Source organism: Amphiura filiformis, chromosome 16, assembly GCF_039555335.1.
Source record: "Amphiura filiformis chromosome 16, Afil_fr2py, whole genome shotgun sequence".
Classification (NCBI taxonomy): Eukaryota; Metazoa; Echinodermata; class Ophiuroidea; order Amphilepidida; family Amphiuridae; genus Amphiura; species Amphiura filiformis.
The window spans coordinates 35,666,152-35,687,885 of record NC_092643.1 but is presented as its reverse complement, the minus strand read 5'-3'; the positions used below and the strand labels follow the sequence as shown (position 1 = coordinate 35,687,885).

Genomic DNA, 21,734 nt, shown 5'->3' with positions numbered 1-21,734 from the left:
CAGAGGCTTCTCAAGTGTAATATGGAATCACTTGCACATAGGGTAAGAAAGCTACATTAGAAAGTTCATTTTTCGCACTTTTGTTGAACTTTTGGCAAAAACCAATTTTTTTCATGTTTCACCCAGAAAGAAAAAGCCTAAAATGATAGCATTCTGGATATTGAGGATGTGATATATGAACACTATTTTAGAAAATGATTAACAACTGTAACAAGTTTTAGTCAGGCGGGAGGCTTGGTTGTTGACAAAAAGGGTCACATGGGGTAAGTTGAGCCACAGGCCATGGGGCAAGTTGAGCATAGGAAAAACCTGCAGAAATGTCCCAAATTTTTTATTCAAAGTAAAATCTTGTCAGAAATTACTTGTATACAATATTTAGGTCAAACTACTTCTATATCAAACTATTTTTCGAAATAAATACCTGAAAGCAACATTAAAAAAAAGGCAAAATTGAATTTCACAGCTATGGCATATACTGTGCATTTCTATGGTGGCTCAACTTGCCCCCGCGACTGGCTCTACTTACCCCACCGTTGGGGTAAGTTGAGACAATTTTGTGGTATCATAACCAAGTAAACATACATATGTTTCATTTGTAACACTGCATTTGGGTCCTGCTTTATTTATTTGAGCGTATTAAAAGTAAATGTAAAAAGTGGCTCAACTTGCCCCACTCTCCCCTATTAGCTTAACTCAAGTTGCCAGAGCACTTCTTGTAAACTCATCACAAGAATACTCTGTACGCAATATGAACATAAGATTTTGTCTGAGTATTCACAAAAACAATATAGTAGCCCGCATTATAGCTGCCTGGTATTGTCTCTTGAACATGCATTGGTTGTGTTTGGTGCAACCTTGAAAAAGGTACGATGCAGTCTTGGTGCGAGTCCAGTAGAGAAATAGTGCTTTTGGTACTTGATCAATTGTTGAAATATCACTGTGCAATGCTGCCCCTCTACTATGTGGCTACTCTAGTACCAGTGCAGTACCAATACAGTATCGGTACAGTGTGTGTACTGTACATACATGTATGTGTGATTTTGATGTGTATACTCTGACATACCCACAGAGTACCAATGAAGTAGCTGAGCAGCAGTGTACCTCTAGGGGAATCAGCAATAGTGATCTTACTGATCTGGTAGTGTACAGTGGTAAGAAAAATTATTATTTCCACAAAAAAACTCTGCTATTATGTAGATAATAAATAAAGCTGCATGCAGCATGATAATATAATAAACATCTACCAAAATGTAATTTTCCTATTTAAATAATGGCCATTATTCGTAAATGATTAATCGTATGCCAAATTTAGAATATGCATTCGAAGCAGAATTTATTTCTGTGCATTATATGACACCTTATTTGTTGCAATGGCTGCAGCAGTGTACATTTAAATGAAAGTAACTCAAGATTTAAAAGTTGCAGCAAAGTCCTATTGCCTTGTATTCAGTGTCCATGGAACAAAATGTTTATGCACTCATTGGATTAATCTTCATGATACGCGAATTTGGAGGAGGTCAAAACTTGTAATAATCAATAAAAAAAATGTAATTGTTCATACCAGTGGTTGTTTACTTAATCCCACATCAAAACATTACAAGTTCAATGTTTTCTGTGAGCAAAAGGTCACAAAAAGTGGAAGACCTATCAGTAAACTTTGAATCTAACTTTACCACTGGACAACTTGCAATTGTAGGCCATTTGGGACCATGTTAGTCAGAAAACAATATTGAAATCTTCAGGTTTCAATTTGACATTACATAAATAATGATCACTGATGTAAATAATGACAATTGTTATTGATTATCCCATGTTTTGATCCCCTCCAAATGAATGAAACAAAAAGAGCTGATAAGAGTTCCTTCAATGGATACGGATACATGGCAATAGTATTTTGCTGCAACTTTCATTAAAATGTACGCTGCAACATCAATATTGGGACCATTGGAACAAATGATGTCATAATGTGCGGAAATAAATTCTGCTTTGACTGCTTATTCCAAATTGTCCATACCATCAATGGTTTGGGAATAATGACCAATATTTAACGGGGTTAATTACTCTTTGGTATAGTTCGATGGGGCAGTCGACCTTGGTCTGTTGCTTGATATTGCTGCATGCTGTATGTCTTGAAATATCCCTTATTTTACAATCTTAAGATAGATGCCACTTGTATAATATTTCATCAATTTATCGTGAAGCCGTAATGTAAGATCTGTTAAAATGAATTTAGTTATTTTTTTCAAACCTGGTATATTTGTAATGTTTACACATTTCACAACTTTTTCAATGTTTGTAGGACAGCTGAGCACTGACACTTCATTGGTTATGCTACGGCACAGTCCTTTGATCTGTACCGCACAGCATGTATGTACTGTGTTATGAAATAATTGAATGCATTGGACTATTCTATTGTAATAATTAACCAACGGTTCCTGCATTTTATTCAAATTCTCAGATTTTGACAAAACTACAGCACCTAAAGTCTTGATTTTGCAGGGTATGTTAGTTTAATAATGTACATTACAATTATGTAAAAAACAGAATATTGAAAAATATTGAGGGCATCCTTCTCAGCAAGTGTTATAATATGGCTTTTTGAGGGTCATTCAAACTTTTACAACTTATTCCACTCATGCAACTTTGGTTCTGTAAAGGGTAGCTTCTTCAAACGTGGCGTAATTATATATTGGAATGTCACCTACACCTGGTTGCTTATATATATTGATGAAATGCCTTTTAAGTTCTTCTGTCTGACAGATGAAAGATAAAAGTAAAGACACCTAACCACGTTCTGTCACTTGCTATTTTCAAATGAGCTATACTTGGTGTTCAATTACCAAGATACCATTTCCATAGGTTTAAATGCTTCCAGTTAGCCCTTTTTCCAATACAAAAAATTCTGCATAAACGTCTTTTGGGCATTTTTGAGAAAGACAGTAAATTTTATTACATTTCTTATCTGCTCTTATCTTTTCTTTGTTAAAAAGCAACAGTTTATGTTGGAGTGGTACTTTTTTTCCTTTTACATAATTGTCAATATTCTTGAATCCTGGTTTCATTTTTACTTCGCTTAAAAACAAAATTTTCTCATCAGCTAGATAAGACAGTATGTTAATAGAAAATATGAATGGGCTACTTGCAAAAACTGAAATGCGAGGGTGGAGGTAGAAATTTTTGAATGACCCTCGTACAGGGTGTCTGAATAAAAATAGGCCCTGTGGATCAGGGGACATAACTTAAAATATCAGCAGTAAAATTAAAACTTTCTTGCAGATTCACAATCCATAAAGTGTCTTCTATAGATTGGTGCATAAATTATCAAAATCCGTTCACTCGTTACTGAGATAATTGGGAAACTGTAAATAGACTCATTTTAGACTGTTCCAATGGGACAATACACATTAACAATAATGTGCTGCATGGTAGTTTACAATGGAAGAAATTAATGAAGTTAAGGGTTGACTAAGTATTATTGGTCGAAGCAGACAAAAAGATCAATTTTCATTATCTAAATCAAAATAGTATTGAAAAATAACACCTTGATGTTTTGCAAAACTTCATACTATGAAAACTTCATTAATTTATTATTGTTGTTAATGGGTTATGTTCGTTTTACAAAAGTGATGCTGTTTCATCCCTCTTTACAACATAACTCGCGAACCACAGGACCTACAAAAACGAGGAATGTCCTTCTGATATCAATTTTTTTTTTAATTCGCGATATAATTTTATGGCAAATGATTGAAGATTGATATTTTTGAAATTTAACAGTCCTCGAGGTAAATTGTATAAATTTAATGATATGTACGTACTTAAAGTGTATGTTACTGGGACGAAAAGCCGTCTATCATATGAACATTTTGACCGTTCAGTCCCCAAAACATTAAACACAAAAAATGGGAAAAATCGATATCTTCAATATGAAAGGTTAAAATGTTCAATTGATGGTCGGCTTTTCATCCCAGTTGCATATACTAAGTACATATCATTAGATTTTAATAGAGAAATTTACTTCGAGGATGGTTAAATATCAAAAATACAAAAAATATCAAATTTTGATAATTTGCCATAAAATTTGTGTTATATCGCAATTTCAAAAACATTAAAACCTATTTGATATCAAAAGGACATTCCTCGTGTTCAGAATGCGATTCGATATGTCTGATGTGTTCTCAGGTCCCACTAAAAATATTGTGCAAACGTTGCTATCTGAGCCCTTAACCCAAAGAAAAATGTGTGAAAAACATTCTTTGGGAGATTGATTTTGAACACTTCAGTTGATTACACTTGATTTCAGCAACACTTGGAGTACACTTGGCGTTTCCTTTTATTATTGTTAATGTGTATTACCCCATTGGAATGGTCCAAAAATGTGTCTATTTGTACAAACTTAATTATCTCAGTAAAGCATGAACGGCCACTTAGCAGCCACTTCATGGTTTTTGAATCTTTTTTATTTTACTGCGGATATTCTAAGTTATGCACCACTTTCCATAAGGCCTATTTTTATTGAGACACCCTGTATATGTTTAATAGTTTCAATTAACTCAAAATCAATTCATAAACCAATATAAGAATAACTGATAGAGATGATAAATATGTGATGCGGCACATCATAAGGAGCATTTTGTAAGTGAAGTCGATTTTGAGTGCAGTATTCCATTATTTTGTAAGTGAAACAGCACCCCAAAAACTTACCATTTTCATTATTTTTTCCGTCTATTTTAATCCCGTATTCGTTCCATTAACTGCCTATGCCCCTATAAGCGCCCACTCAGCGACTTTACAACAAGCAAAATGTGAACTTATTAACCGCCCATCCAATGTTGTTACATGTTGAGCATGTCGACTGACTATACATGCATGCATGTTGGAAATTGAGCATCAAAAGTATCCAAAATGTGCACCAAAATTAAATTATGACGCTATTTGATAGCGGGCAGGTGTATAGATATTAAAATACATTACAATAACACCTGCAAATGCCTTGACTTCAAAATCAAGTTTTATGTGCCGGCAGTCGCCATTAACACAATATTAGCAAAATATGAACACCTTTATTTTTAGGGCGCACCAACTGTGAGTGACTAAATACTATCAGATGGTGATTGTTGACTAAAACAATGTACAAAAAAAGTGCCCATCCAAAATGACTTTGTTAAGTGCCCTGGGTGGTTATTGGAATGAATATGGTATAACTTGAAAAGCACTTTGCTGCAAAGTCCCTCTTTGATTTACTCGGCTTCATCGCATACCAGAACGTTAAGCCTAATGGCGCTTATGGGCTCCCTTGACATAACTGGAATTTTCGACACAACTAAAAGTGCCCTCCCATAAAAATCCCACAAGCAAATAAGGGCACATACCCTTAATCTTGTTGAGATTTTTAGAGGAGGGAGCTTTCTATTTGTACATGAAATTTAACCCAAAGCAAAGGAACCCAGGTATAAAACCGCTTAAATTGGTTCATGCTAATTGCAATACAACGCACTGCTAGGACATGTATGTTTTGAATGAAAATGTTGTGCAGAATGTTTGTTTATAGTCACTGTCGCTAAGATTGTACCATGTTTAGGGAGTATGTGATACTAATGGGTCATGATTTTTTTAAATGAAAAATATGTTGATAGCATGTTACCTCAATATTTTAAGCATCTTGAAAAAATTGGTTTGTGCGAAAAAATTCTAGAAAATTGTTGTGAGTGGTGTATATTTTACAAAGGTGGATGATGTTGTTTTTGAGCCCTCTTTACAACATAACTCAAGAAACACAGGACCTACAAGGTATATCTGTGATATTTGAATTCTTCTACATAGATGCTATGAAATGATGAATGCAATTTTTGCCAAATCTCGCTGCCATTGGCAAACTGCTGTGAACTACCAAATCATAACAAACTTACTAGCCTCAAGAAACAACAGCAAATTTTTGATTTTAACAAACATTCTGCATGAGATTACATTGCTGCCCAGAATATTATGTATCATTTATTGTCATTTTCCATGTAAATAAAATAGGTGTACTATTGATATAGATCACATTAAAGTTTTGTTTGATAAATTCAGGTCCATCCACGAGTTACAATGATGATACAACTTCTAATGTTGTTACAAATAATGAACATTGTCTTAAACTTTCTACAGCCTATTTTGATAGAATACATGTAGAACCTATTTACGGTAACCATATTCAAACACAAATTGTACTGGATGAAGTTGATTTTGATATGTTAACTAGCCCTCTTCCAATGTTTGAAGAGGTTGCTTGACATAGTCACCTAAAGAAAGAAGTTGATGCATTGAAAACTTACTCAGTGCAGTCATCCTGGTAGTTTAGTCTTTGTTGTATCAGTATGACAGCGTTCAAGATTTGACTTACGTTTGGCGGACACGTGTGTGAAAAAAGTATTTAGGGGTGAAAAGAACCAAAATTCTTGAATGTTTATATGTTTCCAAGGGTAAAATGTCATCTAGTTTCAGATTTTGGCACTTAAAACTCCCTATCTTTTATAGATTTTGAGAAAAAATCATTTTTGGTCCGATTTTGGCGAAAATTGCCATTTTGGGGTGACAAAAATTTTGACTTGCAGATTTCCTGTGAGTATATGAACATGAAAACTATCAAATAGTGCCTAATTTTCTATTCTGATTGTGTAACAAGGGTACAATTGTGATATTAAAGGCATTGAATGGGATCCATATATTTCTTTATTTTTGTGGCAGGGGTAGAAACTTGAGGGTTCGGGTGACAATTGATTTAGAAAAATATACAATATTCGCATCATTTTCAATTTGAAAACGCCATATCTCCACAATGGTATGAGCTATAGGGATGCTTTAAGTGTTTATTTGCTCAGTATTTCATTAGCTAAATGGTGATATAACAAACAAGTAAGCTAGATCTACAGAAAATAAAATAACTTACAAAATGCTACCCCCACCCTAAGGATTTTGAGGGCGTGAAAAAAGTCACAGATTTTGCAAAAAAAATAAGTCCTTCAAAATTGGGAGGTTTGAGGCTAAACAAAAGACATGTTGCCCTTACCAATGCCTCCTCTAGAGCAACATGTTTTTTGTTTAGCCCTGAGTATCCCCATTTTGAAGGACTTATTTTTTTTGCTCCAATTTTTGCTCCAATTTGGGGACTTCGCCAGAAATATGCCTGTACAGTGCTATGGGGAAAATTTTCAAGTTGATAATTATGCATTTTTTATGTCAGATTCAGTTTCTACACAAAATTTCACCCTAGAAAATGTTCCTTTAAGTAGGATATCTTTCACTTTAAGTTTCCACAATTCTGTCCGCCAAACGCAAGTCAAAGCTTGAACGCTGTCGTATAGTCATGCACTTGCTATTGAAAGCTGTATTATCATATCAAAGCACAAATTGCTACAAAATAATCTTAATAAAATTTATCTACAAAATAATGTGTACTTCTGAAGCAAGAAATTTCATTTATTTTGCGACTCAAAAATAGTGTCAAAAGCAAACATGTATCATTTACATTTTGCGAATTGAATTTACAAAACATGGATATTCTCAATTTATAATTATTATGTTTTGGTGTGCTTGGCAATCGCATTAATTCGATAAGAAATATCATTTGGAAGCAATTCATTGAGCTATTCCACTTGTCACTTGAACTTTGTACGTCCCATATGGAAGACCTTAATCTCAGAGACTTGGTGTATTATTTTAAGGTTGGTCTGAATCATGGCATATTTTTATAAAATGTGAATACCAGGTGCGTGAATTGCAGGATTCAAGATGATCACATTGGAAAACATGGGTTGTTTGATTGCAGTCTCCTGCCACTTTTGATACAAAATGGCGATTTAAAACGTGTTCATTTTTGTGCATGTTTTCAATTTTTCGTTAAAGCTAACAGATTCATTATAGAAAATTAAGGTAAGATTTTGGTCTTATCGTGTACAGCTCCTTTTCCTCTATAAAAATAGGAGCCGTTTTTTTTTTCATTTTTTTTTTAAATTTTCGTCAAAAACACACACCAGTATTGCCTAAATTAGGCTGAAACTCAAATTTCAACAATTTTTATCAAACATTTCAGTTCTAAAAGTTGGAAAAAATTAAAAAAACGGATCATAGATTTTCATACCTAGTATTTAATATCAATAAGAAAATTTGTTTTACTGAAAAAATAATAAGTTACGGTTTACTTAAATATTTTGGGCAAAATCACGGTTTTTAATGATTTTCTCCAAATTGAGCATTTTTAAATTAATATGACGTCACCTCTGGATTTGTAAGGTAATTTCCATTCGAAATATGAATACTTTTATACACTTTTGGTTTTAGATCAACAATTTAAAAACATCCTTAAATTTGAAACGGTGAACTTCTCACGCTTGTAAAAGCTGTATCTGGAGCGTTGGTCTAAATTTGCTTCCTGCACCATGTCTGCTTTTAGTTTTAGCCAAAATACAAAATAATTCAAAAATCCGAGTGGCATTTTGACTGCAAGTCAATTTTGTTTTGTTTCACGTTTGCTGGCGTTAACAGCATACTGCATACTTTTTGTCACTTGCTATTTTTACATTGGGTTCCTTGGTGTCCAATTCAGTTATTGCATCGCAGTTTTAAAATGCTTCAAATTGGTCCTTTTTTCTAATACACACAATTTCTCATCAATTTCTTTTGAGCATTTGACCGAATGGTATTTTATGGTCACTCCAATTTGGTCTACTTATATGTCTTCTGTGCAGATATGTGTAGTAGTGTACAGATATTTTCTGCCATACAGAATTTTGATTTCATTTTACTTCACTTACAACAAATGGAAAATGATATTAGAATAATATTTTCTCATTAACTGGATAAGACCCTAGGTCAGGCCTTCTCAACTGGCGGTGCATGCGCTACTTGTGGTGCTTGGAGTAAGTCGAAGTGGGGCATTTCCTTTTTTTTCACATTAATTTTTAACAAATATGGGGTGAAAAACCACATCCAAGCCTTAAGAAAGCCCCATGGACCCCATGAGACGGGCTTTCACACCAGACCCTCCATGGGGCCATAAGGCAGGCCACTGTAACCTACCTGCTATGTTTGTTGTGCAAGCGCCTCCTCGCAAAATCCTCCCTTAACATGTTGGCACTTCATGATCACTAAAATTACCCATTTGGCACTTCAAATAAACTAGTTGAGGCGGCCTGCCCTAGGTTAAAATCATTGAAAATATACATACACATACTATGTGCATACGTCGAGATACGAGGGCAGAGGTAGAACTTCAAACCCTTGTATATTATGTACATGTGCATTCTGCACAAAATATATTATAAAATAAATATACTAGAAACTAATGAAAGACCACCAATTCAGTTATTTGTATACCTTCATTTTATTTGCCTTCACCCCTCCATAAATACATGACAGTGTACCAACCACTTATCGGGCTTCCCAGAAAAAAAAAATCAAGTCGCAGAAAAAAAAAAATCAAAATGCAAAAAAAAAGATCTTTCCATTTTCTGTGGCTCTAAATTTTTTTCTGGGAACACATCACTCTTAAAATATAAGTCTGTCAAAATACAGGAGCTAAAAATGCAAATAACGGTACCTATCAGCATGCTGATTTCATGCCCATGAAAAATGATCACTGCATTTCAAACTGCCCCATGGACACTTTTCAGTGATTTTGCCCCTGCTAAGGATTGTTCTCTGCTCACAACAGAATTAGAGGAGGACCTTGACTCGACCGCCATCTTGATGCAGGCCTTGGCGTTTGAGGCGAGCGATCGCTCTCGCTCGCCACCGCTCACCCAAACTCAATTTCTAGCGAGCGATTTTAAACTCGCCAAAGACACTAAATATCGCTCGCTGCGAATGGCCCAAAATTGAATCCAATATCAAATTACATGCAAGTTTCAGTGTATCCTGTATCCGATCTACCGTAGTAAGTTAGCCTTAAATCCTGGATATGAAAGAAAGGCTGTGAAGCTTTGTGAACAGTTGTGTATTGTTCATACTACAGGGTGTCCCAAAAAAAAGAGGCCCCTCATTGCACCCTCGTTTTCTCTTATTTCTGAAAAGTTGATTAAATATATTCTGGTATGTAAAGAAACCTTTAATCATTCAACTTTTGAAGATATGCCCTTTTGAATAAAAGTACCTGTTTTTCACTCTGTCCACGGATAGCAAACAGAGTGGTTGGGATGGCTCATGCTGTGGAGTGGCCTACACGATCACCAGACCTCGCACCACTTTTTTTCCTTTGTGGCAAAATCTAAGATCTTCGCAAAAGTATGGAACGCAACGCAGTTGTATTCGCCAAGGAGGCAACCAGGTAGAGGGCAGAGCAGCACAGTAAACTCAGTTATGGTATTATAAAATGGGAAATTGAGATATCGGCCTTTAAAAATATTATTGACAATGTTGAGAGTAGGAATTACCCTGAAAAATGTCTCATAAAATACAAGATGCCAGTTATATTCAGGTCTAAAACTATCAGACAATATTTTTAACATTAATAACATCACAAATTTGCAACAAACCCACATTGAGAAAAAATCACCCTGGGCAGATTTTTGGCTATTTCTCCATTTACGATCCTGCCCAAAAGTGTCTCCTTTTCACATGACATGTCACATATGTAGCTCAGAGAAATGATGAGCTATGTAAAAAAATTCAAAACATGTCCCTAGTGGTCAACATTCATATAACTGGGATGAAATTTCAAAATTAGTATCCCTTTGCTCATGAAAAAAAAAAAAAAAAAAATCTGTGACATAGGTTCTTGAGTTATAAGCAGAAAGGTCAAAATGGGTGGTCATTTTTTTTTGCCCCAGATTGAAAATAGAAACTCTATATAAAAATGGTCTAAATTTGGTCATCATGTAAAATGAACTCAAAATCTTTCCTAGATGTTACATAGGAAACATTAAAATAGGTCATGATCAATATGCCTTATAGGCTGCAACGGGGGTAGACTTTCATTCATTGAATTTTGGCATTAAATATGCAATCTAGACAGTGCAAACTAATCCTTATTCGACTTCATTTTACATGACAAACAATTTGAGAACATTTTCGTTGAAATTCGATCAGTTTTTGACCCCTGTGTGGCCACGAAAATAACCACCCCTCCCCCATTTTGACCTACTGCTTTTAATTCAAGAACGGTTTGTTGTAGATAGGTCAAACTATATTTTTCCTGAGTCGGTTAAGGGATCTAGAATGAGCGTTTATTGCGTTTCGACAGTATTTTTTGTGGGACATGAGAGCACCTCAGACCTATCAATTGCATTCTGAATCTGAAGCATGTCTTTCTGATATCAAATAATTTTCATTTTTGAAAATCACAATATAATACAAATTTTATGACAAATTATAAAAATTTGATATTTTTCAACTTTTGATATATAACAGTCCTCAAGTAAATTATATAAATCTAATGATATATTCTTAAAGTGTATGTAGCTGGGAGGAAAAGCCGACGGTCAATTGAAAATTTTGACCTTTCATATTGAAGATATGGATTTTTTTCCCAAAAAGACCTAATTTTTTTTGGTGTTTTGGGAAAAAAATCCATACCTCCAAGACGAAAGGCCAAAATGTTCAATTGAACGTCGGCTTTTCATCCCACTTACATACACTTTAAGTATAAATCATCAGATTTGTAAAGTTTACTTCGAGTACTGTTAAATATCAAAAATATCAATTTTTAATGATTTGCCATAAAATGTGTATTAAATTGCGAATTTCAAAAAATCAAAATTATTTGATATCAGAAGGACGTTGTTCAGTATTCAGAATGCAATTCGATATGTCTGATGTGCTCTAATGTCCCAAAATAAATACTGTCCAAACGTTCATACCCCAGCCCTTAACTAGAGGCATACTTCGGTATGGTTTTTGACAAAATCTGAGAAATTTTGAAATTTCAACCTTGTTGTATGAAGTTTGACCCGTTCTGACCCCTAGGGACATTATTTTTTTCCGATCTAGACATCGATTTTAAAACAGTTGCAAGCTAAAGCATATTATGTGACCATCCACCACGAAGTGGTAGTAAAGTCGGCCCTACGCCATTTTTTGTTTATTGTACATTTTGAACGAGTGCACATGCAGCTTTAAAATGACACCTCAACCAGCTTCATCGGACATCTGGAAGTGAAGTTATGGTTCATCAAAGGTCAAATTCCTAATATATTTTACATAGAAATCCATACTGTTTTTGATTGTATCTCAAAATGGAAAATGTCGACTTTACGACCAGTTTGTGGTGGATGGGCTGCATTTTTGACATTTCATGATTTGCATACAAATGTAAGAACGGGACAATGGGCTTCAAAATGATACCAAAATTATATACATAGCTGCAATACTTTTCAAGATATGGATAATTTTGTAAATGACACCTTGATATTTTTGCAAAATTGCTGTTCTGAGAAATAGGCTAATTTTTTTCCTGCTTTGCACAGTATTAAATATCATGGTTCAACTATCAATTATTGATTAAATAAACCTCTCTTTAATAAGTACTTTCAAGGATTTGAAAGTCTACTCAGTCCCAAGGTCAAATTCCATGAAATTAAGAATTCCAAAATTTGATTATTTTTATGGGAATGTTCTTTAAAGGCCTATAACTCAAAAACATGCATGGCGACTTGTTCCGGGTTTTGTTGAAGCTGGTCACACATATATATAGGCCTATATTAATATATAAAAAATATGGTGACAAAATCTCTAACTTGATGAAAAAGTGGGGATGAGGCTCAGGTCATCCATCTTTAAGTTTTGATATTATTATTGGCCTTAACTTGAACCACAAGACCTATTCAAATATTATGTGGTTGTTTGCTTCCTTGATTTGTTCCTAGAAGATCAATGTACCAATACCCAAGGGGTCATTGCAGAAGTATCCACATAGCGATCAGATTCTGTCAATTCTGCAACCCTGTACAACTGCACTTTGGTGTATTTAGTAGATATCATGTGTCAATAATTTAGCATGGTTTGCAACCTTTTATTCACTACAGTCTGTCCACATAGAAGTACAAAGTAAATAGACCTCGGAAACTGGAGGTATGAGAATAATTATGTCAGTGCAATGCTTTGGTGCGCCAACTGCTGCACGATTTGTAATTGCTGAGCGCACCACGCTCTTTACGCGTTCGCGTGTGACACAATGCCCCCGATGCTACAGATTTGGTTTGTACTTATATATGGACAGACTGTATCTTTGAATGTAGCAAAGACTATTACCCCGTTTACATTGGGCAAAAGTCGTAATCGACTTAAGAGTCGTAATCGACTTAAGCCGTATTTTGAATTACGACCGCAAATTAATTCGTTTGGTGGGTGTTCAATTCAATATCGAATTTGTTTGTTACCAATGGTAACGGCAGGTACATACGAATTCAACAACGTGTTCGTTTACATTAGCAAAAAGTCGTAATTAATGACGACTTATTCGAATTCACTTGAAATGAATGATGATACAAGTCATCATTGGAATTACGACTTTTGAATTACGATTAATTACGACTGTACCTGTTTACACGTATGATACGAATTAAGTCGATTACGACTTTAGTGAATTCGATTACGACTTTCGCCCAATGTAAACGGAGTATATGTGACAAAAGTATGCATTTTTCCAAGTGAATGGTCAATGATGAAAGGAATGTATCTTTGAAATTTGGGAACAAAGGTCTAAAAAAGCAATATTCCATCACAAATTTTTGTTCCACCATAACTATATTTAAAATTAATCTGATTAACCCAGACTCCCAGAGATAATTCTCTCAATTTTCAATTCCTCAAATTTGCTCCATGGCCAAAGATTTAAAAAAAATGGAAAATTTGCCAACTTTCACCTATTTCCATATTTAAAAAAAATAGGCCACATCAAATAGCTCAGTCATGTGGCAAGAATAAAAGAGAAACCTTGTTTACTTGGTGGATCAGATCGATCGGATCAAAAAATCTGATTTCTTGATCAAAAACATGGTTTGTCGATCAAGCAACCAGCTTTTCATTGACAAACCTGGCTTTTTGCTAAAAAAAACAGGCTTTTCAAAATGAAGGCCTTTGCTTCTTATGGTGCATAATACATACTTATTATATACCTCATATATAGAATCCTGTCATCTGTTAAAAGTGGGGTATTGTTTTTACTATGCCCCATATTTGAGAGTATTTCAACAAAATGAACTACTGACCAGTCATGGAAATGAACTATTGACCGGTCTTGTGCGTCGATCCCGATCACACTGCGCAATCGCAATATCCACATACATCCATTTGGTATATAAAACAAATATTGACTGCTTTATATTCAGGACATTGTAAAAATTATAGGCCTGTGTAGATCTCAAAACTATGCTAACCCTCTGATGCGCCTAGCTCTTCCGACCCCCATAATAACTATTAGTTTTTCCTGTGTTTATAATTCAAAGGCAATTTAATTGTCAACAGGGGTAGTGCTAGGCTGCATTTGGGGGTCCGGACTCACTAAAAAACAGTTCGGACCCCTATTTTTAAATTTTCTGCAAGTTCAGGGGATCATGCAGACCCCCATTTTTCAATCAAGCACTACCGAAGATATTCTATTTATGCTGCATTTGTGCAACACCAACTCACCAAAATTCTACTACAAACCCCTACTTTTTAATTGTCTGCAAGTTCTGGGTCCCTGCGAACTATGGAGTGTTTTGTTCTAGCGCTACTACTGATTGTCAAACCTGAACCGTTTTCAACTGTAATAATATTGTTAACATTTTGTAATGCCCTGAGCATTTTTAAGTTGCAAAATAAAATTCCACTCAATTGCATGGCCAGAGATGGCAAATTCCTAAATGTAGTACATTCGTCACGCATACTACCTGGACATAATTTGAGATAGCAATTAGGTTTTTAATAATTAAGCGTAACTAGTTTTTACAAAAATTTGGCAGGCAAAATCCCGTTTCTCAATCCACCAAAGGTAGCATGTATGTAACTTATTGTTGCAGCATTCAGCTTCTCTGCTCCTTGTGCTCAACTTATCTGAAATTAAAAAAAAATACAATAATTGATAAGCAATGTTCCTCAGAACTTTAATCACAAAGTAGTCTTAAATGATAAAATGTGCATTACATCATGCACTTTTATAGCTAATGACTAGGGCTGTATCTACTTTTATGTATTGGCTGAGTGTAATCCATCAGCAAGATGTAGTATTCAAAGATAAGAGTCAACTCTTCTGGCTAGGCCTGCAAGAGTTCTTCTTTTCTGCTGACTTTCATTTTAATATTCCTGAGTTGCTTCCCTTGCTCATATGTTCAGAGACACACAAGTTTGTCAGGTTTCAACACTTCAGGCATGAGAAGAATTGCTTTTTTGCAAACTGTCTGAAAGGTATGTGAATTCGGCCTTAAAAGGTCCAAAACAGGCTGAAAAAATAAAATTAAAAATGCATAAATTTGGACAGCAAAACTGCCCGAATTCAGTCAAATGTCTGAAAATTCTCATTCCCCTCAGTATCAGTTTCTCTCATTTGTTATGATAAGTCCCTCAAATTCTTGTAATGTGCAACAAATATTTTCTGGGTACACTTGTCATACTGAAAGGTATTATTTTTAGCATTAATAACATACCACTTCTTTTTCTTTGATGCATGCTTGTGCTGATGGTAGTCCAGCTTGTGAACACTCAATGTTAAAGGTCCTGTAGATTAAAATTAAAAACAAGTAATCTTAAAAACATTCTAAACCCAAACATTATCTAGTAGAAAGAAACAAAATTTATATTAGAACACCTGGTGATTGTAGTCGAGTCACTTCTGAAAAGTTTGTTGCTTCTAATTGCATTAATAGTATATGACCCATTCCATGTCAACTCCAGGGATGTGCACCGCAGCACCTCTTCAATTTTTTTTTTTTTTCTGTGTGGTGGTAGATATTAATGAGAAAGTAAAATCCTGAAAATTTGAGCTTCATACTCCATTTCGTTTTCCCGTGGCATCAATTTGAAATTTAGGGGCCAGCGTAAAAATGTGTGCATACGCGAAAGACAGACGTTGGAGGTCCATAAATGTATAAAGGAACCCTTTACAACTTTGAAAAGTATGTATCCTGGGGTACTTTTTGGTGTAGAATTCAAATCTGGTATCAGAAAACTTGTAACTCCTTTACTTTAAAAGATATAGGGCCCTCAAAATGCAACTTCGTCCATCCAGGACCAACTTTGGGGGTCAGAACTCCAAAAGTAAAAATAATTTTACTGTCCATTTTTTTTCCAGTCAGATCCCTTTGGTAGGACATTACTCTTATCCAATATTGAGCATATTAGAATACATTTAGCTGAGATATTACCCATGCAAAACCATTTTTTTTACATTTTGACCCCCCTGAAAACCAATGTCAGACATTTTGCCCCACCACCAACTTCAGGTATGTTGAAGATATGTTCTTGGACAACATTTCTGAGAGATATTGGCTTGGGTCTTGATGGCTTCAACACGTCAGTTAGGTTTGCCTACTCCATAGAGTTGTACACATTTTTGATTTCGCATGTATAATGATTTAATGTACAACTCTATGGAGAAGGCAAACCTAACTAATGTGTTGAAGCCATCAAGACCCCAAGCCAATATCTCTCAGAAATGTTGTCCAAGGACATATTTTCAATATACCTGAAGTTGATGGTGGGTCAAAATGTCTGACATTGGTTTTTAGGGGAAAAACAGAAAAAGAAAAAAATTGAAGAGGTGCTGCGGTGCACATCCCTGGAGTTGACATGGAATGGGTCATATGCTATTTGAAAAGCATAAAAATATGCTGAGGACATCCAGTGCTGTTAGAGTCTACTTCAGTTTAATTAATTCACTTCTTATTATTGATGATCAAGAAAAATAAATAAATTGACAGTGTAGTAAATCATATGGTATGCAATGATTATTCAATGACTTATAAGTTACAAACAATATCACAATGGAGTTTAAAATTGATTCTAACTCGCAAAAATGACAGAGCATACTTTTGCGAGTTGAAAATGATGGGCATCAACCGATCAGTTTGACACTCAAAACAGAAGAACACAAGAGCATGCATGCGATTCACTTTTCTGCAAAAGCAATCAAGAATAAATTCAGCTTCACATATACATTGTCATGTTATTTTGGTCCAGTTCAGGGTACACTTTTAGAATCCCTTTGATTGAGCATGGAAACCAAACAACATGCAAAGAAACACCATGTGAATGCAATTTGACAAAATGTGCATTACTGCTATGTCTTACTTGTTTGGAGATTTGCTGCAATGTGGTTGAAGATTTGCGTTGGGTTGTCCTCATCTGTAGAAATGCAAATAAAAGAACAACAAATGTTAAAGATGAGAGAATGGACGGAGAGAAAGCAATCAAGGCAATGTAAAGAAGAAGAAAATAGAATGACAAACATGTTCCATCTTTGGTGTTATTGCTTCACAGAATGCTTATGCGATCTTCTTTACACCTTTGGAACTAGCTAGTCCAGTGACCGGGTAACTGTGTGTTTCTACTGGGGAACGGTTGGCGAGTAATGTGGTTTAGTTTACCGGTTAATGTGCTCAGTGGAAACAGATCGGTTCAGAGTGATGCGGTGTGGATACCCGGTATTTCTATCAGTGGAAACACAACGGTTAACGGTTGCTGGGTGTTGAACATCTTTTATGTATCACATCGTGACTTTAAAAGCAGCTTGGGGTCAGGAAAATATTTTCAGTACTTCGGTACACACCACAACCCTAATTTTAAGCATCAGTAGAAACATGTTGGTTGTTGCTCGAGTCGGATTGTGGGTTACCAGGTAATATCGGGTAAAAATACAGAGTGCTCAGTGTACACACGCAGTAAGACCCCATTTCACACCTCTTATGCAGTTTTCAAACACCAGTTGGAGGATGGTACAATTTTCTTACAAAATAAGCAATATATCTGATCCAAGTCCAAAACATCTGAAATTCCTTTTCCCCAGCTGTAAAGCTTTAAATCTAAGCAAGATTCAGTTCCCAAGACACACAAATAAACGACAAATTCCTGAAGACCCCCAATTTGTCATCTTCTTCAGTTTACAAGACTTTCCCACTCAGCAAAAATGAAACCTGAATGCCCCAAACACCTCCTGTAGGTTTGTATGCAGATACTATGCACCCTATGACCAGAAAAAATGATTGTCCACAGATCCCTTTCACAGGGTATAAGGTCATCGGTTGTATTTTTAACTTTTATGATAGAAGACCTGTGTATATCTATGGTCAGCCATGTTTATTATAACGTTGGTCCGTGTTTTGAAATACAAAGTGTCCCATAAAAGAGTTACATGTAGAAACTGTACCACAGTTTGTGATTTCCGTATCTTAATAGCTATTGAACTTATGAGCGCAAGATGACAGGGGTATCAGGTGTGATTATCCATATCACACCAACAAAAGTACAAGCACCCCATAGTTTTTCTTTATTATTTTTTGTTTTCTCTTATTTTTTCATGGTTGAAATTATTGCACAAAATTAAGAAATACTTGAAAAATTAATATTGGTAATTATATGGAAGAATACATTTTTGGTGAAGTCGTTTCTGCACACTGTGTCTCCGGTCGTCAATATAAAGAAATTAATAAATGCCTTTAGGCTTTGTTTTTTTGGGTTTCATTGAATTGAAATCACTGTTGTGTTATATACTGTCCATTTCTGAACTCTAAAAAAAATAAAATTGAACAAGCTGTATAATAACACACACTAACCTGTGCTGCCTTCTTCTTTACTGCTATCGATGTCATCATTGCTTTCATCATGATCAAATAGTTCATCTGGATCTTCACCTGCAAGAGAAGATTGAGGTATGAGAAAATGGGATCTTCTTGTATAACTATAATTATGCATTATGGCATTCCTTACAGATGATTTTAGCACTGTCCCAGTTGATGACATGATTTGCTGGACCGCATGGTCTGCAATTGCAGGCTTAGACTGCTCACTCGCCGATTGTTTGCGGGTTTGACGAGTGCATGTTGTTTAGTTTTAGACACCCTGGCAGTTTCTTTTTGGTGTTCACCAAGACTCGCTTTAAATTTATGGCCTGCTTCACTGACACAGAAGTGCTTACAGTTAACGCATCACATAGGATCTCGTACACACAATCAGTGGTGCTGCTGAGTGGGTCAACTTTTTGTCTCAATTAATGCACTAGCATTAGAGTGGTTTCATGGCCTTCGCTTTACCGTGTTTTGGAAGATTCTGTTGGCTTTCTCTGCGAGTCAATCTATGTATGGGATCAAAACAAGTCCCTTAGTCTGATTTTAACCTTCTTTCTTGGTGTTAGGCTTGCTCTGTTTTTGGGAATATATGCTTCTGTTGACTTGCTGCAATGTTTTTGCACCATTTGTGACCATCCAGCACAACTGAGCCCTAAAGTCGCCAATCATCATTTTTGAAATATTCAACCAAAATATTCTGCTTGAAATTGGCTTTAAAATGATGTATATCACGTCTATAGTACTTGACATTTAAGTAGTGAAAAATCAATAAAACAGTCAAAAATCCCTTTTTTCTTATTGTTTATTGTTAAGTTCAATGGAGCATATCTCAACAGTGGCACTGGCGACATCCGGGCTCAGTTGTGCTGGATGGTCACATTTGTTTGAAAGTCTGACCAGGGTAGCCACAGCGCTAAAGCGCTTGTTTGATCTTTTCTTTTTCCTGCTTCTTATCCTCCTCTTCCGGACCTATGCTACTCATTCTATCAAGAAGACAACACCCAGGGACTCAAAGTAAAGGTATTGGTCGGTGTGGGTGACCTTCCTTAATCAAAAAAGGTTTTATTACAAACTCTAATGGTGACCAACAGGTCAAATTGCTAGAACTAGGCGGTTACCCGTATTTGGCGGTTCTCGGCTGTCGCGATTACCTGGCTGATGATGACTGTACTCACCAAGTTTTATGCCCATAGTTTTTACTAATTTGACCTCAGATGACCTCAAAATGACCTTCCAAAATTTAGCTCTAAATGTTGACTGTACCCACCACGTTTCATGCCCATGGCAGTTTTTAGTAATTTGACCTTGGATGAGCCCAAAATGACCTTCCAAAAATTTGACTCTAAAAGTTGACTGTACCCACCAAGTTTCATGCGCATACGACATGTTTTACTAATTTGACCTCAGATGACCCCTGGGTGACCCCGGATGACCCCAAAATGACCTTCCAAAAATTTGACTATAAAAGTTGACTGTACCTACCAAGTTTCATGCCCATACGATAGTTTTTACTAATTTGACCTCAAATGACCCCTGGATGACCTCGGGTGATCTTGGCTCACTAACCGAAACAAACTTGTTCTGTCTGAGGTCCAGATGCACCTACCCACCAAGTTTGAGGAACGTGCGACCCCTAGTGTCCGAGAAAATAGGCGGAAAACAGTTTTTACTAATTTGACCTCAGATGACCCCTGGGTGACCTTGACCCACTAATCAATACAAACTTGTTCCGTCTTTTTGACCTCAGATGACCCCTGGGTGACCCCGGATGACCCCAAAATGACCTTCCAAAAATTTGACTATAAAAGTTGACTGTACCTACCAAGTTTCATGCCCATACGATAGTTTTTACTAATTTGACCTCAAATGACCCCTGGATGACCTCGGGTGATCTTGGCTCACTAACCGAAACAAACTTGTTCTGTCTGAGGTCCAGATGCACCTACCCACCAAGTTTGAGGAACGTGCGACCCCTAGTGTCCGAGAAAATAGGCGGAAAACGGTTTTTACTAATTTGACCTCAGATGACCCCTGGGTGACCTTGACCCACTAATCAATACAAACTTGTTCCGTCTTAGGTCAAGATGCACCTACCCACCAAGTTTCATGCCCATATGACAGTTTTACTAATTTGACCCCTAGATGACCTCTGGTGACCTTGACCCACTAACCAATACAAACTTGTTCTGTCCCGGGTCAAGACGCACCCACCCGTCAAGTTTGAGGAACGTGCGACCCCAGTCTCAGAGAAAAACAGTTTTTACTAATTTGACCCCTGGATGACCTTGGGTGACCTTGACCCACCAACCAATACAAACTCGTTCTGCCTGGGGTCAAGATACACCCACCCACCAAGTTTGAGGAACGCGCGACCCCCAGTCTCCGAGAAAAGAGGCGGACAGACAGACACACAAACACACAAACACACAAACAGACAGATTCTGGTGAATTATAGTAGGATTGTACATTAAACACACCTAAACAGACACAATGCAATTTGCAATCAGCGCCAATATTGCAACATTGAAACAAACAACTATACAAACATCCAATCCAACCAACCCCATCCCCCAGTAGGCAATGAGGACACAACACGTTGGCACGAGCGGGGCTCGAACTCGAACTCGCAACCTATGGATTATGAGTCGGGCGCCTTATCCACTCGGCCACACATGCTCCCACAATCATTAAATATGCATATCACATGTATGATCCTAGCTCTCCTGGCATCCTCTTCAGTAAGGATATCCAACCGGTAGTAAGGATCTACAACCATCATTCTTATGAGGCAAAACTGTCAGTGAGTTAAAGTCTATGGCAATGGTCATTACCAAAAGGTTAGGAATTAAAATCGCTTATTTTTTTCCAAAGAGTATTTGTGACTCCTCGCCACAACTGAGCCCGGATGTCGCCAGTGCCACTATTGAGATATGCTCCATCGAACTTAACAATAAACAATAGGAAAGAAAGGATTTATTGACTGTTTTATTGATTTTTCAC

The 21,734-nt window shown here is 36.2% G+C and overlaps 1 long non-coding RNA gene across 1 annotated transcript; it reads right to left on the bottom strand.

Moving 5' to 3' along the window:
- Nucleotides 1-14,627: 14,627 nt before the first annotated feature.
- Nucleotides 14,628-18,801, bottom strand: LOC140136578 (uncharacterized). The gene is made up of 4 exons (XR_011856693.1): nt 18,723-18,801; nt 17,242-17,295; nt 15,600-15,669; nt 14,628-15,009 (listed from the first exon to the last, which is right to left on the bottom strand). It is a non-coding gene; the product is annotated as an uncharacterized lncRNA (long non-coding RNA).
- Between the last annotated feature and the right edge of the window lie 2,933 nt (nt 18,802-21,734).